Source organism: Camellia sinensis, chromosome 9 (assembly GCF_055761805.1).
Source record: "Camellia sinensis isolate YWXY chromosome 9, ASM5576180v1, whole genome shotgun sequence".
NCBI classification, from domain to species: domain Eukaryota; kingdom Viridiplantae; phylum Streptophyta; class Magnoliopsida; order Ericales; family Theaceae; genus Camellia; species Camellia sinensis.
The window spans coordinates 79,343,830-79,357,907 of NC_138969.1; positions in this window are offsets into that span (position 1 = coordinate 79,343,830).

Consider the following 14,078-nt stretch of genomic DNA (forward strand, 5'->3'; position numbering starts at 1 on the left):
CATACACAATGCGACTAACATACAAACTAGCATACGCAATGCTATGAAATGGCATACACAATGCTCGATGTAACATGGCATACACAATGCTCTAACATGCAACCTAGCATACGTAATGCTATGGACCGAAATGGCATACACAATGCATGATGGACTTACACCAAAATGAGTGGACCTTAGCCACACTCACATCAGTGGCCATTAGATGAAAATGAGACACTCGAAATGTGTGCACACATGCACGAATACCAAGGACCGAACCTAAGGCATGGAATACCACTCTACCAAAGCATGGCAAGGGATGAAAGATGGTATGGAATAGCATAAATTACAACTCTGAAACAGCATGAAATGTGGTCCCGAAACATGCAAATGTGGCACACAATGCAAGCTAGGGGGCCCCGGTACTGAAACTAGTGAAGTGCGTTACTCTAGAGGTACCCAAAGCAATGCAGCAATGGAAAAACCAAACCCAAACAGACCCTAGGCAGGTCTGAAATAGTGGGGAAATGGCCTAAAATGATGGCTCAGAATGCAATAGAATGGAGCTCATTTAAAGGTCGGTAAATGAGGCATACAAGCCCGACTCTCAAACGCATTTAAAGAGATGAAAACATGGAAACATGGCATTAACATAGGCTCTGGAATTTGATGAAAAATGACCCCAAGGCATGAAAATACCTCAGTATATGCATGGAATGGATCTCAAAACTCAAAGCTAAGCATGGACCTTGAACTACAAGCATGCAAAACTAACATCATTCAACCATAAGACCTAAAAATAGAGCTAGGGCAGTCCAAAATAAGCGCATTATCAGTTTAAGACATGGCCAAAATGTGCTAAAATCAAGGTCCAACAAAGCATGCAAAGAAAGCTAGTGAACCATGAGTTGTTCTACAACTATATGAAGCATATGAGGGCTCACCCAACTAGCCAAAAACAGAAGTATTTCATGCCAAAATATGTCCAAATAACCACTGAAACTCAGTCAACACATGCAAGAATGGTGAGTCCCTTTGGAAAGCCATGCAAGGGGTTATTCTACACATACATGACAAACAAACAAAAGGGCAAAACCACCTCTGGAAATGAGTTATGACAGCCCTAAAACCCGCCAAAAAGAGCCTGAAATTGGTCTAGGAAACATTCAATGAAAGGTCCTCTTGAAAGGCCTTGAGGAGGATTGTTCCACACATGCATGAGGGACACAAAATATGGTTAAAGAGGCTCTGAATAGAGCTAAGGAAGACCTTGAAACTTACCAAATTGGGCCTAAAAAGTGACTTCACAACATGCAAGTAAGGGGCCATTTGGAAGGCCAAAAGGGCCAACAAACAAGACAAGGAGAGAGGGGGTCACCCCCCTCTGATTTTAGCTCTCAAAAACACATCTAAGAGGCCAAACCAAGGCCAATGCGAATGCTCTAATGCATAGCCCTAATCATGAGGAAATGAAGCATGCCAAGAGGAAGATGTCCCCAAACAGAAAAATGACCTTAATCAAACTTCAAGAGGGGCTCAAAATAAGACCTTTTTATTTCATGGAAAATCTTGAAAATGCTTGCAAGTAAGGCTAAGATATCATGCAAAATAAGCCAGATGAAGCATACAAGGATGTAGAAGACCTCAAACAGAAAAGTATCTTTAATCAAACTTCAAGAGGAGTTTAAAATAAGACACTTTACAGTTTATAACAAAATCCAAAAATGCTTGCAAATAGGGCTAAGCTATGGAGCAAAATAATGCAAGAAAAGGAAAAATGGAGACTTACCCTTGTAGTACAGCAATGTAGCAACTTCTGGACCAAGTTGGTGAACCTTCAACCCCTGAAAATCAGTCCCAAAGTGTTGGAATGGATGGTAAAGGTGGTAGGCTATGAGGTGTGGTGCAAATGGTGCAAGAATATTAGGGTTTGGAGCTTGGAATAGTGAGCTATGGAGGGAGAGGTGTATAAGCCTTGGCTAAATTTCTAACCCTTGCAAATGGAGGGAGAGTGTTGGTTTTATAGAGGAAGAAGGCCAAGGCTTCTTGGAGAAGCCTTAAGAGAGGGTCAATGCTTCTCAAAGAAGCTTAACCAAAGCAGTCAAGCTTATTGAGGAAGCTAGACTAAAAGGGTCAAGCTTCCTCAAGAAGCTTGACAAAAGAGTCAAGCTTCTCTAAGAAGCTAAGCAAAAGGGTCAAAACCCCGGAGGAAGGTTTAAGTGCTTCACAGCTGGCACAACCGTGTTGCACTCAAAAAGAGCAAAAAGTAGAAAGCTGGCCGACTAGCTTAGGTGGTCGGCCGGCCACTCCCCCTGGTTGGTAGACCAGGGGTCAAAAGGTTGAAGGAGAAATGCTGGCCGGCCACCCCAAAAAGGTGGCCTCCCAGATGAGTGCAACACAGCTGTATGGTGGAAAACCAGAAAATATGACCCAAGAGAGAGAAAAATCAGTTTTTTAGCAAGGTTCAAAAGGGTCAAAAAGAATTACTGGTCGGCCTACCCATATTGTTGGCCTCTCAAATGAGCACAACATAATGGTGGTATGAAAGGCCAGAAATTGTGGCTCAAAAGTGAGAAAACCAACTTTCTGTCAGAAAAATCAGCTTTAGGAGAGAGAAAAAGAGAAAATTGGTTTCCAAGGGGGAAAATGTGGCCTCCCACCATACTACCACCTCCATAACAATGAAAATAGGGTCCCTACCAAAAATGGACCAAGACGGATGCAAAACGAGGATTCGGGGGCCAAAACGCGCAGTTCGAGGCCCCGAAAACAGGCTGTTAGGCACCGGAAGTGGCGTATGACCATGAAGGTGGTATCCCAGGCCACAGTGTCCCTCTAAAGGGAGTAAATAAGGTGTGTGCCAAAAATCGGAGCAAACGGAAGTAGTTAAGCGGTCCCGAACCGAGGCACACGGCCGATGGCTCCGAAAACCAAAAACTGGGCTTTAAACGGAAAAAATGGCCTACGACCATGAAACGTAACCTACGGCCACTGAGAGATGGTCTATAAGACCTCTCCCTCCCTTCAGGAAGAGAAAATAGAGAAAACAAGATCCGATTCGCAAATCGAGGCAAAGCACAAAAGAGCCTCGAAGTCCGGAGGCAAGGCTTGCAGCTAAGACTCCGCAACCTCAGAATGAGCACAATATGCACTATCACCGAGCGCTCAATCGGTGACGTATGAGTCTTAAGGTCGGTAAAAAATGAGGTGTCTACATATGCGTATTAGACCTTAAGAGTAATTGGGATGAGCATTTGCTGTTAGTAGAATTCACCTATAACAGTTACCAAACAAACATTGGGATGGCACCGTATGAAGCACTGTATAGAAGAAAATTTCGATCACCTATATGTTAGACAGAGGTAGGAGACATAAAGTTATTGGGTCCTGAAATTGTGCAAATGACTAGTGACAAAATCCAACTCATTCAACAGCGAATCCGCATTACCCAAAACGACCAAAAAAGCTATGTAGATACTTAGAGATGAGATTTGGAATTTCAAGTAGGAGATCATGTTTTCTTGAAATTTTCACCGACAAAAGGAGTCATTCGGTTTGGAAAGTGAGGAAAATTGAATCCGTGTTACATCGGGCCATTTGAGATATTGGAAAGGATTGGACCTGTGGCATATCGTCTTGTGCTACCACTAGAATTGTCCAATGTTCACAATGTATTTCATGTTTCAATGCTCCAGCGATATCTTCAAGACTCCGAACATGTTATTGATCATGAGGACCTAGAAGTTCAAACCAATCTGTCTTATGAAGAGTAACTGGTACAGATCCTTGACCATCGTGATCAGATTCTTCAAAATAAGACTATATCTCTTGTAAAAGTCTTATGACGAAATCATCATGTTGAAAAAGCTATGTAGGAAACTAAGAATTAAATGCGAGCCCGATATCCACATCTTTTCGAAAATCAAGGTGTAACAAAGTTTGGAGATAAACTTCTATTTAGGAGGGGAAAAATATGATACCCCAAATATTTAATTAGTTTTAACATCGTATCAAGATCAACTAATCATGATTTTTTTTTTTTTAAAAAAGGTATATTTAATTTTTGCATAGAATGTAACTTATTTAGGGGCCATTGAGGATGGTAATGTAAATATTATTTTATGAGGGTCAAAAGGAAATTAGGCATTAAGTACCATGTTTTGGATAAGCTTTGTAAGCTTTGGATAACGCTAATCTGAAAGTAATAAAAGGTGGCAGAGATTTAACCCAGCAACGTGTCTTGTGATACCAATATCGACCTCGGAATGTAGTTGGTAAATCACTTCTTTAAATATGAAATAGTGCAAGTAATTGAAATCAAGATTAAAAATTTAAAAAAAAAAAAAAAAAAAAAACACAACAACAATAACAATAACAAATAAAAAGAAGAGTAAACAAAGTAGAGGAGGGGAGCCTTAGCACGAAAAAGTAAAGATTCACGCTCGATAGTAATGTAAGTTATATTATATTTTGGGTAATCATAAGTTGATTTATTATTTTATGAATTATTTTATCCAAATCATGCTTTATAAATTATATTAACATTTCAACTATGTTATTTATTTTATGAATCATATTTGCTTAAAAATAAAAATCCATGTATATAATTATTTATTAAATATATTTTTGAGAATTTATTTTATAAATATCACCACGGAGGTCCCATGCTTTAACGAACTTAAATAACCATTGGCCCTCTGATTAGTCACTTTATGATCCTTTGTCTGTCATTGATCCAATGATTTCTATTCTGTTCTGTACCGTGGTTATGATTATTTTACTTATATGATTTCTGAATTATGTTTCTGTTAGTTAAAATGATTTATTTATTTGAATCAAACTATTCCTTTGTTTAGCTTGAATAATTATCCATGGTAATTTGTACGCCTTATGCTCTGAGTATAATATTTCTCACCTTGTCATGTACTAATAGCTGTTAAACCTTTTCAGGTGAAGAAACTTAAGGAGGAATTGTTTTATCCCATTAATCAGGGCCAAGACCTGAGACAAACACCGTGTTTATTAATTTATTATTCGTAAATATTGTCTGACTCATGTTAAATAAATAAAATTTCCAATGTACCCTTTAAATATTTAGGTGCACCATTTATTTCATCCCGTTGCATTATTTAATTTTTTTAATTTAAAATTAATCCTTGGTAACTTTAGAGATCAACTAATTGCGACATCTAACCCTAAGTACCGATGTTGGGTCGTGACACATATCATTCAATGGTTAAACATTTACATGTATATTTAATATTTTTATATATCTATATATAATTAGGGTTGCTAGGTATCACGCTTCAAGTTCGATTCAAATTTAATTCAAACTTTTAAATATTTATCCAAACTCATGCCCAATTTAAACCTGTTACTCAAATCCTAAATTTTTTTGAATCGGGTTCAATTGAGCTCCACAAGTATCACCCCTAGTTTATTGAGGTGGAGGTTCAACCTTGGACCTGAATATGCTACTTAACTTATAAAATAGAATTTATTTATGTTAGTAATATTTTGTTTAATATAGTTTTATCTCATTAAAAAAAACTATCGGACTCCATCAAATATACATCCGTATTTATTAGAAGTAAAAATATTAAGTGTAACGATGATATTATAGGTCAATACAAAATTACAAATGTGATTAAGTAGATAATCGTTGTCTCCCACTAACCCAATATTGTTGTGGTTCCTATCATAAATTAAGATTGTCGATTGCTTATTGAATAGTGATACCATTACGTAATATTACTATTACTTCCAATATTTATTAGTTATGGTAAGAAATGTGGGAACATATTTTTTAAGTTAGGCCACGTGGCACGACCTTAGGAAGGTGAGCCATATTGCAAGGTATGACTGGTCCAGGTGTAGCCATGGCCTACACCTCCTTAGCCAAGATATTCAAACTAGGTAATGGAGTCCCAGTGAACTACAACTTTTTAGGGGTGGATATTGCCCTTTTAGCCCGTCCGGCCCAACTCCATTTTTTAAGGGTTGGAGAAAATTGTTTTAGTGCATAGGGTCAAGCTGAACTAATATTTTCAGCTTGATATATTAATGTATTGGGTTTGAAATTTATATTTCTAACCCATCTTGGTTTGGCCTGACCCGCAAATAAATAAATTATAATATATTAAAAAATATATATATTTTTGAAATCTAAACTTTATCTTTAGTGATTTTATTAAAATTTAAATTTATAGTGATTGGACTTATTTAAGAAATCCTTCAATTTATACACAAAAATTTTCAGTTTATAATCATGTGAGTATATTTATTTAAGAAATATAATATGTGATTGAATTTAATTATGAAATATTTTAATTTTTTTTAACATATAACCCAATGATTGGATTTAGAATTTATAATTATTTTTTGAGCCAAACTTAGGCATATATAAAAGCCTAATGTTATAACCGGATTAGACTTGAATAGATATAAAATATCTTCTTATATAGTGTTGGCTTAACCCGGCAAATTTCCACTCCTACAACATTTTGGTCACATTGGGTCAAAACTCTATAGGGAGGTCTATCCCAACTCAACTAGGAGAGTGCAATCCTAGATGAGGATGAGTCCTAAAATCTTGGGCGTGTTGGATTTATGTAGGGGTGCAACTCGGACGGGTTTAACCCGAGTAATCCGAGTTTAGCCTGAGTTTTTTTAGGGTTTGGGCAACTATATATCTTGTAATCTGGACGGGCCTGGGCAGATTTTTGATGCCCGAATTGTAATTCGGGCCGGGCTTGGGCAAAATCAATGGCCAACCCGAGCAACTCGAATCTGAATTGAATTTAATATATTATATAAATTATATAATATATATAAATTAAATAAAAAAGTTATTCTTAATTTTTATTTTTTATTTATTTTTTGGTTAGTCTTTCACCGTTGGATTAGCATCTTTTATGTGTACCCTTAGATTAAATCTAAAGAAAACCCTACCTACCTTATCTCTCTCTCAGACTTGTGCTCCCCGATAGAGTTGGAAATATGAAATTGAATTCTATTAGCCCATCTGCAAGTGAGCAGGGAAAGGATTCTATTAGCCCATCTGCTCCCCGATAGAATTGGAAATATGGAAGCACCTTTACATTCAAACTTTTGCACAAGTACTTGTTCTCATCAAAGTTCACCTTAAGAAATAAAATTTCTGGGTGTTCTTCATCTACCTACAGGTTTCTGGACTTGTGAATTTCGGGCAATTCGGGCTAACTCGAGTTCAAAATACAAAGTTTGGTCCGGACTTGGACAGTAATGCTCGGGTTCATGGTCGGGCTTGAGCGAGCTTGGGCACTGCCAAATACAATTCGGGCTGGATTTGGACAAACCACCAACCCGACCGAACTTGCCTGAGTTGCACCCTAAATTTATGGGCAAAGGCGGGACACTTTATATAAAGATATCAACCCCTATAGGTGCAGGGAGGTGAGATTTGTTGTACTAAGTTTATCATGCTTTAGCTTTCCTGTTGGGATTTTCATTGATTTTATCATCGGATTGTTCACCTGGTTGACATCCAGTTGAGACAGTGCAAATCTAATTTTTTTCAGGCAAAAATCTAGACAAATTCATCGGAAGGATCAACTTCATTCCAAAGAAGGAGAATAATTTATTGATTGTGTGTCGTCAAGTCAGATTTTGGCATACAAAAAAAAAATATATTGTAAATATCAATAAATAATTATTTATTTATTTATTTATTTATTTGCCATTAGAAACCCACTGTTTGATAAATTTAAATCACTCTATTCAGTTAACAATTTTTAAAAATAGTTTTGAGTTTTTGTATTTTTATTTTTATTTTTAATGAACTTTTAAAATTTATATTCACTTAATCTAGATATAATTAAATATATATATATATATATATATATTTGTGAAATTTTTTATAAAAAATTACTAAATAAAAAAAATTAAAATAAAAATTAACGTTTGCTTTATATATATAGAATTTATGAAATTTAAGTTTATGAGGATGACCTATTTATAAAAATTTCTGACATCGCCACCCTTTAATCTTCTTTCTTTTCAACCAATCCAACTCCCATGGGCCTGTGATATGATTTGTTTGGGCTTGTTCACATTCACAAAGGTCCCTCCATACATTCCATACAAAAGACAGAGTTTGTAACTGAGTATGGTTCAAATTATTATTTTTTTTTGGATCGATAATTACAAATCTAAAAAATATTATATTAAACAGAATGCTATAAATCATTTTTTTGAGAAATAATATTTGTTATGAAATATTACGATCAATTAGGTACCCTTATAATATGATACACAGTATCTTTTTAAGGGTGTGTAAAAAAGTTTAATTAATCTATTTTTTAAACATTTATATATATATATATATATATAATGGTATTAAAAAAAAAGGAAAAAGGGCAATGTAGGAGTGTTTGGGTGTGCAACCTCTTAAGGGTTGCACACCATATATGCACCTTTCATTCAAAACTTTTATGAGTTTGCTGACGGTGAATTTATGCCAACTTATGTGTTTTTATAAGATCACTTATGTGAGTTCATAAAAATTTATGTAATTTACATTTTTCAAAACCTTTATGGGATAATTTATATGAATTTGTGTTAACTAAAGTATTTTTGTAAGATCACTTATGTGATTTCATGAAGATTTACGCGATTTTATATTTTTCAAAACTTTTATGAGTTCACTTACGCGAATTTGTGTTACTTTACTCATTTTTGTAAGATCACTTATGTGAGTTTGTGAAAAGTTACGTGATTTTGTGTTTGTCAAAACTTTTATGAGATAACTTACATGAATGTGTTAATTTGCGCGTTTTTGTGAGATCACTTATGTGAGTTCATGAAAATTTATGTAATTTTATGTTTTTCAAAACTTTTATGAGTTCACTTACGGCGAATTTGTGTTAACTTACTCGTTTTTGTGAGATCACTTACGTGAGTTCATGAAAACTTACGCAATTTTGTATTTTCAAAGTTTTTTTTAGATAACTTACGTGGGTTTGTGTTAACTTGCGTATTTTTGTGAGATCACTTACATAAGTTTGTGAAAACTTACGTAATTTTGTATTTTTCAAAACTTTTATGAGATAACTTACACGAATTTGTGTTAATTTAAATATTTTTGTAAGAGGATTTACTTGAGTTCGTGAAAATTTACGTGATTTTGTGTTTTTTTAAAACTTTTATGAGATAACTTACGTGAATTTGTATTAACTTATTCATTTTTGTGAGATCGTTTACGTGAGTTCGTGAGACCTTACGTGAAAACTCAATTTATAACAATAATCACAAAAGTATGTAACTAAAACCAAAAAGATACATAATAAAAGTATGAGTTGCACACCATATGCAATGCGCACCCAAGAAAAATCCGAGAAAAAGTAGCTAAAAAGTAAATGGAATAAAATGCAACAAAGGGTAGGTTGGTCTCATTATAAGAAAATTTTCTTTAACATGATACATTTATTGTTTGTGCTTCCTTTTATATTAGTGGGTTAGTTACACTCATTTAATGCATTTTTATCAAGTGCCTAAATTTTGATATTAAAAATAATATTTTGATTTTTGTGGTGGCTATGTGGCTAGTGTCACAACTATTTTCAAAGTATAATTTTTAGTCTTGTGATGACACTAAGATCCAACACTTAATTTCAGCTACTTTCCAGCACACTCACAAATGTTATGAGTTTGAACAAGAAAGAGAGAAGGAAACACCAATAATACACAAAAGAATGTTAATGGAGACTCTCAAAACTTGACAGAATTTTTGAGTTCCATGGCCATGCCTAATATGGGCTTACAATCAATTACAAATTGACAACCAACAATACAAGAAAAGCATGCCAAGTGGCATAGTAGTTGACACCCTTAACTTCCTAGGGACTTAGAAACAATCTAGACATAACTGTTGATAACTACTCCTATGTTTCAGCCTTTCCTCCTGATTTTTCAGCCTTACCTTGTCTTTAATAGACTTGTATAATTGCCAATAACTACCATGCTGTTTGCCCCATCAAGCCAGCCACGAAATTGATTGCCTTGGTCACTAGACCAAGTCTTGCCCACTAGATGTATTGAGCCCCCAAGTGTGCCACAAGCCCGCATTTAGGCTAAGTTTCACATCTCACCTTGCATTTGCTTTGCAGTCCACACTTGGCCAAGGACTCAATGCTGCTGCCACACAACACAATCATGTTCCTACCTTGCTATCTTGCATGCCACCATTATGCCATAGTCTTGGTTGGACATAGGCACAAGGTGCCACCAATGCCAACCATACAACCTTTAAGTAGAAGGTGCCAACCGACCTCCCTCACCAGAAGAACTCGACATCTTCGTTGGTAAGGTTTGCAGATACTTCTAAATTTGTTTCTCAAATTGCCACAGTGTAACATCCTTCTCTCCAACTAGCATTTCAATCAGGCAGACCTTTCCATTTTACCTAGTAATGGGTCCTCCTATTCTTCTTGCTCATGCCCTCCGTCTTATGGTCCAAAATTCTTTCCACCTCCTTGTCGAACTATTTTTGAATCACATATAGGGCTCTTCTTGCTTGCTTTCTTCCAGCATGGACTATATTTCATGAGCTTAAGGAAACTCACATGAAAAGTTGGATGGATTTTTAACCTATCCGACAATATCAGTTTATAAGCCACATTTTCAATCGGCTTTATGAGTTCAAAGGGTCCATCATATTTAATTAGGCCTCAATATGCTATCTGGCTATTGATTTTCTTCCTTCAGTAACACCTTATCCCTTACATTGAACTCCAGCGGTCTTCTTCATTTGTCAACATACTTCTTCATGCGATGTGGGACTTTAGACAAGCTATCTTTTGCCTCCTCTAGCAACTCTTGCTTGGTATAGGCAAATCGATAAGCATCAGGACATCTCCCTCTCATTTTCTGTTTAGCCACCTCATGAGGAGTGAGGGGCAGTTGTTAAATTACTAACTCAAATGGACTCAAGCCTCAGATATGTGACAAAATTACGCAAGTTATGGCAGAATTATACATTTTCAAGTAAGTCTATCCAATTTTTCTGACTTGTTGTGAGATACTGCTTTAGATATTCCTCCAGCAAACCATTCATCCACTATGTCTGACAATCAGTTTGAGGATGATTTGCTATAGAAAATTTTAACTCTGATCCCATTAGATTGAACAATATTGTTCAAAATCGGCCAGTAAAGTTGTGTCCCTGTCACTCACAATATGCCCAAGAACTCCAAAATGTTTAACCACATGTTTGAAAAATAATTCTGCAGCAACATCAGCTAGACATACATGTGGTGTAGGAATTAAAACAATATACTTAAAGAAATGATCAACGACAAAAAAAATTGAACGCATATCACCCATCTTAGGCAAACCAGAAATAAAATCCATGGAAATGGAGACTCATGGATTCTCTAGAATAGGAAGAAGCTGTAGCAAACCGACTTTCTTTTTGTGCTCAATTTTGTTTTATTTGCAGAACAAGCAAGTCTTGACATGCATCTCTACATCATCTTTCCTTTTAGGCCAATAGTAGAAATGAGATAGAAGAGCCAACATTAGCTTTACCCCTGGATGACCAGCCCACTGCGGATCATGTGTTTCCCTTAGTAATTCTTGTCTAAGTCCTCTATTGCTAGGGACAAACAATTTGTCTCCTTTGGCATGGAAAAGATCATCTTCCAACCATTATCTACAGACAACTCTCTCATTTACTTACTATACCAACTTCTGATAAGTGGCATCCCTAACAATTTTCTCACAAATTCGGTCTAACCGATCTGTCTCAATGGTAGTAATGGTAGCAACATACTCTTCAAATGTCTTCCTACTTAGTGCATCGACAACATGATTGCGCTTACCAGGCTTATGCTTCCACTCGAAGTCATACTCCTCTAGCAATTCTTGCCATCAAACTTACCTTTGAGATAACTTTTTCTGTGTCTTAAAGAATGTATTAGTCACATTGTCTGTAAACACCAAGAATTTGGTTCCCAATAGATATAGCTGCCAAGGAAGAAGGCAATGTACCAAAACAATCATTTCCTTCTCGTGCGTTAAATAATCATTCTCTGCAGCATTCAACTTCCTACTCTCAAAAGCCACAAGGTGACCCTTCTGCACCAAGACTCTACCTAGTGCTTTTTTTGAGGCATCAGCGTGCACTTCAAAAGGTAAGTCAATGTTGGGCAAACGCAACACCGGTTTGCTTGCCACCGCCATCTTCAATTTGTCAAAGGTTTCTTAAGAACTAACGGACCGATGCCAACTACGATTCTTTCACAGCAAATTAATGAAGGGAGCAGCCCTCTTAGAATATCCCTCGATAAACTTCTGATAATTATTTTCCAACCTAAGAAAGGATCACAATTCTATTACATTAGTGGGTGGAGACCATTCTACTATAGTCTGCACCTTCTTCCTATCCATCTTGACATGACCTTTGCAAATGATGTGCCTAAGAAAATTAATCTCTTTATAAGAAAACTCACATTTTTCCATCTTCACATATAATTGGTTTTGCCAAAAATCAGTGTGAGATGGGTCATGTGATCCTCCAAGGACTCAATACAAATCAATATATCATCTAGATAAACTACCACAAACTGATCAATACAGTCATGGAACACGTCATTAATTAGATTACAGAATGTTGTTAGAGCATTGGTCAGTCCATATGACATAACCAAAAACTCAAAAGACCCTCATCTTGTTACACAAGTGGTCTTGGACTCATCCTCTTCAGCCACTCTGACTTGTCAATACCCTGCACGCAGATCTAGTTTAGTGAAGTAAGTGGCCTTACATAATTGGTCAAATAAATCTGCCACCAACATGATTGGATATTTGTTTTTGATAGTTACTTTATTGAGAGCACAATAATCAACACATATGTGTAAAGTCCCATCTTGCATCTTCTGAAAAAGTATCGGGGCACCGTAAGCGGGTTTGGATGGTTACACCAACCCTGCATCCTAGGGCTGTTCATAGAAACTGCGCACTTGATTTACCCGGCTGGTCCGACAGGAACCACCCAAGAATGGACGGTTGTAGACACCCCATTTTTGACCGTCCTCAAGACTTAGACGTCATCATTTGAACACTCGATGATCATCCATGCTTGTGTTCGTTTTGAGTTCCCGGAGGCCTCGATCGCGCGCCTTGCCTCAAGATCTCTCAACTTGTCTGTTTTGTGCTTGGTTGTGGACCAAACACTTGTGTTTTTGCTTATGAGGGAAGAGGGTGGCTTGTTTGCCATCCCCTGAACCCATCGGCCAAGGCTTGAAGCCATCGGCCTTGTTTTCTTGCCATCGGCCTCTTTTTAGTCGATCGGCCCTTGTGTTGGTCGATCGGCCATATTTCCTAGCCGAACCCTATTCATCTGCTTTATGCAGATATTTTATGCCAACTGGCGCAACTGGCATGCACAATTGACCCCCTCCATACACGTGTGTGGTGGGATTTGCACCCTTTTCTTAGCTTCTCCTAGAAGCCTTGGAATTGAATTCCTATAAGAAGGGAGCTCCTCTTCCCTTCTCAGAGGTTCTGAAAAATAGGGTTAGAGAAGTTGTATCTATCTATCTATCTCTATATTTCCCTCTCTTTACATCTTTGTGTGTGTTTTTGTGCTCTAAAGGGTGTTTTGTTCTCACTATTGCACACAAACACCTAGCATTACACCATCCTTGGTTGCTGAGGTGCTAGGGAGTTGGTGTTAGGATTCTTGAGGTGATTTTGATCAGAGAAAGTTGCTGGAGTGGTGTTCTTGAAGAGGTTCTTCAAGGGTGAGCAAACTTGCTTTTAAACCACCATTCTTGCTTAAGCTTTTAGACCTACTTACTTATTGTTTTAAGATTAACTCTTAACTAATAAAAGTTCTGATTTTTGATGCTTTAGATCTTTGTTTAAGGTCACTTTTTGGTTGGGGGTCATCTCCTCCCTCCAAGGCCTTGTTTTAGGCCATCCCTTTTGGCCCTTGTTCTTGGCTTTGCATGACCTTCCTACCATTGAAATCCAAAGGATTTTCAGTGGTGGGAAGATGGTTTTGAAGTTTTAAATAGGAGAGGGTCATCCCCTCTCCTTGTTGTCTTGAATGTTAG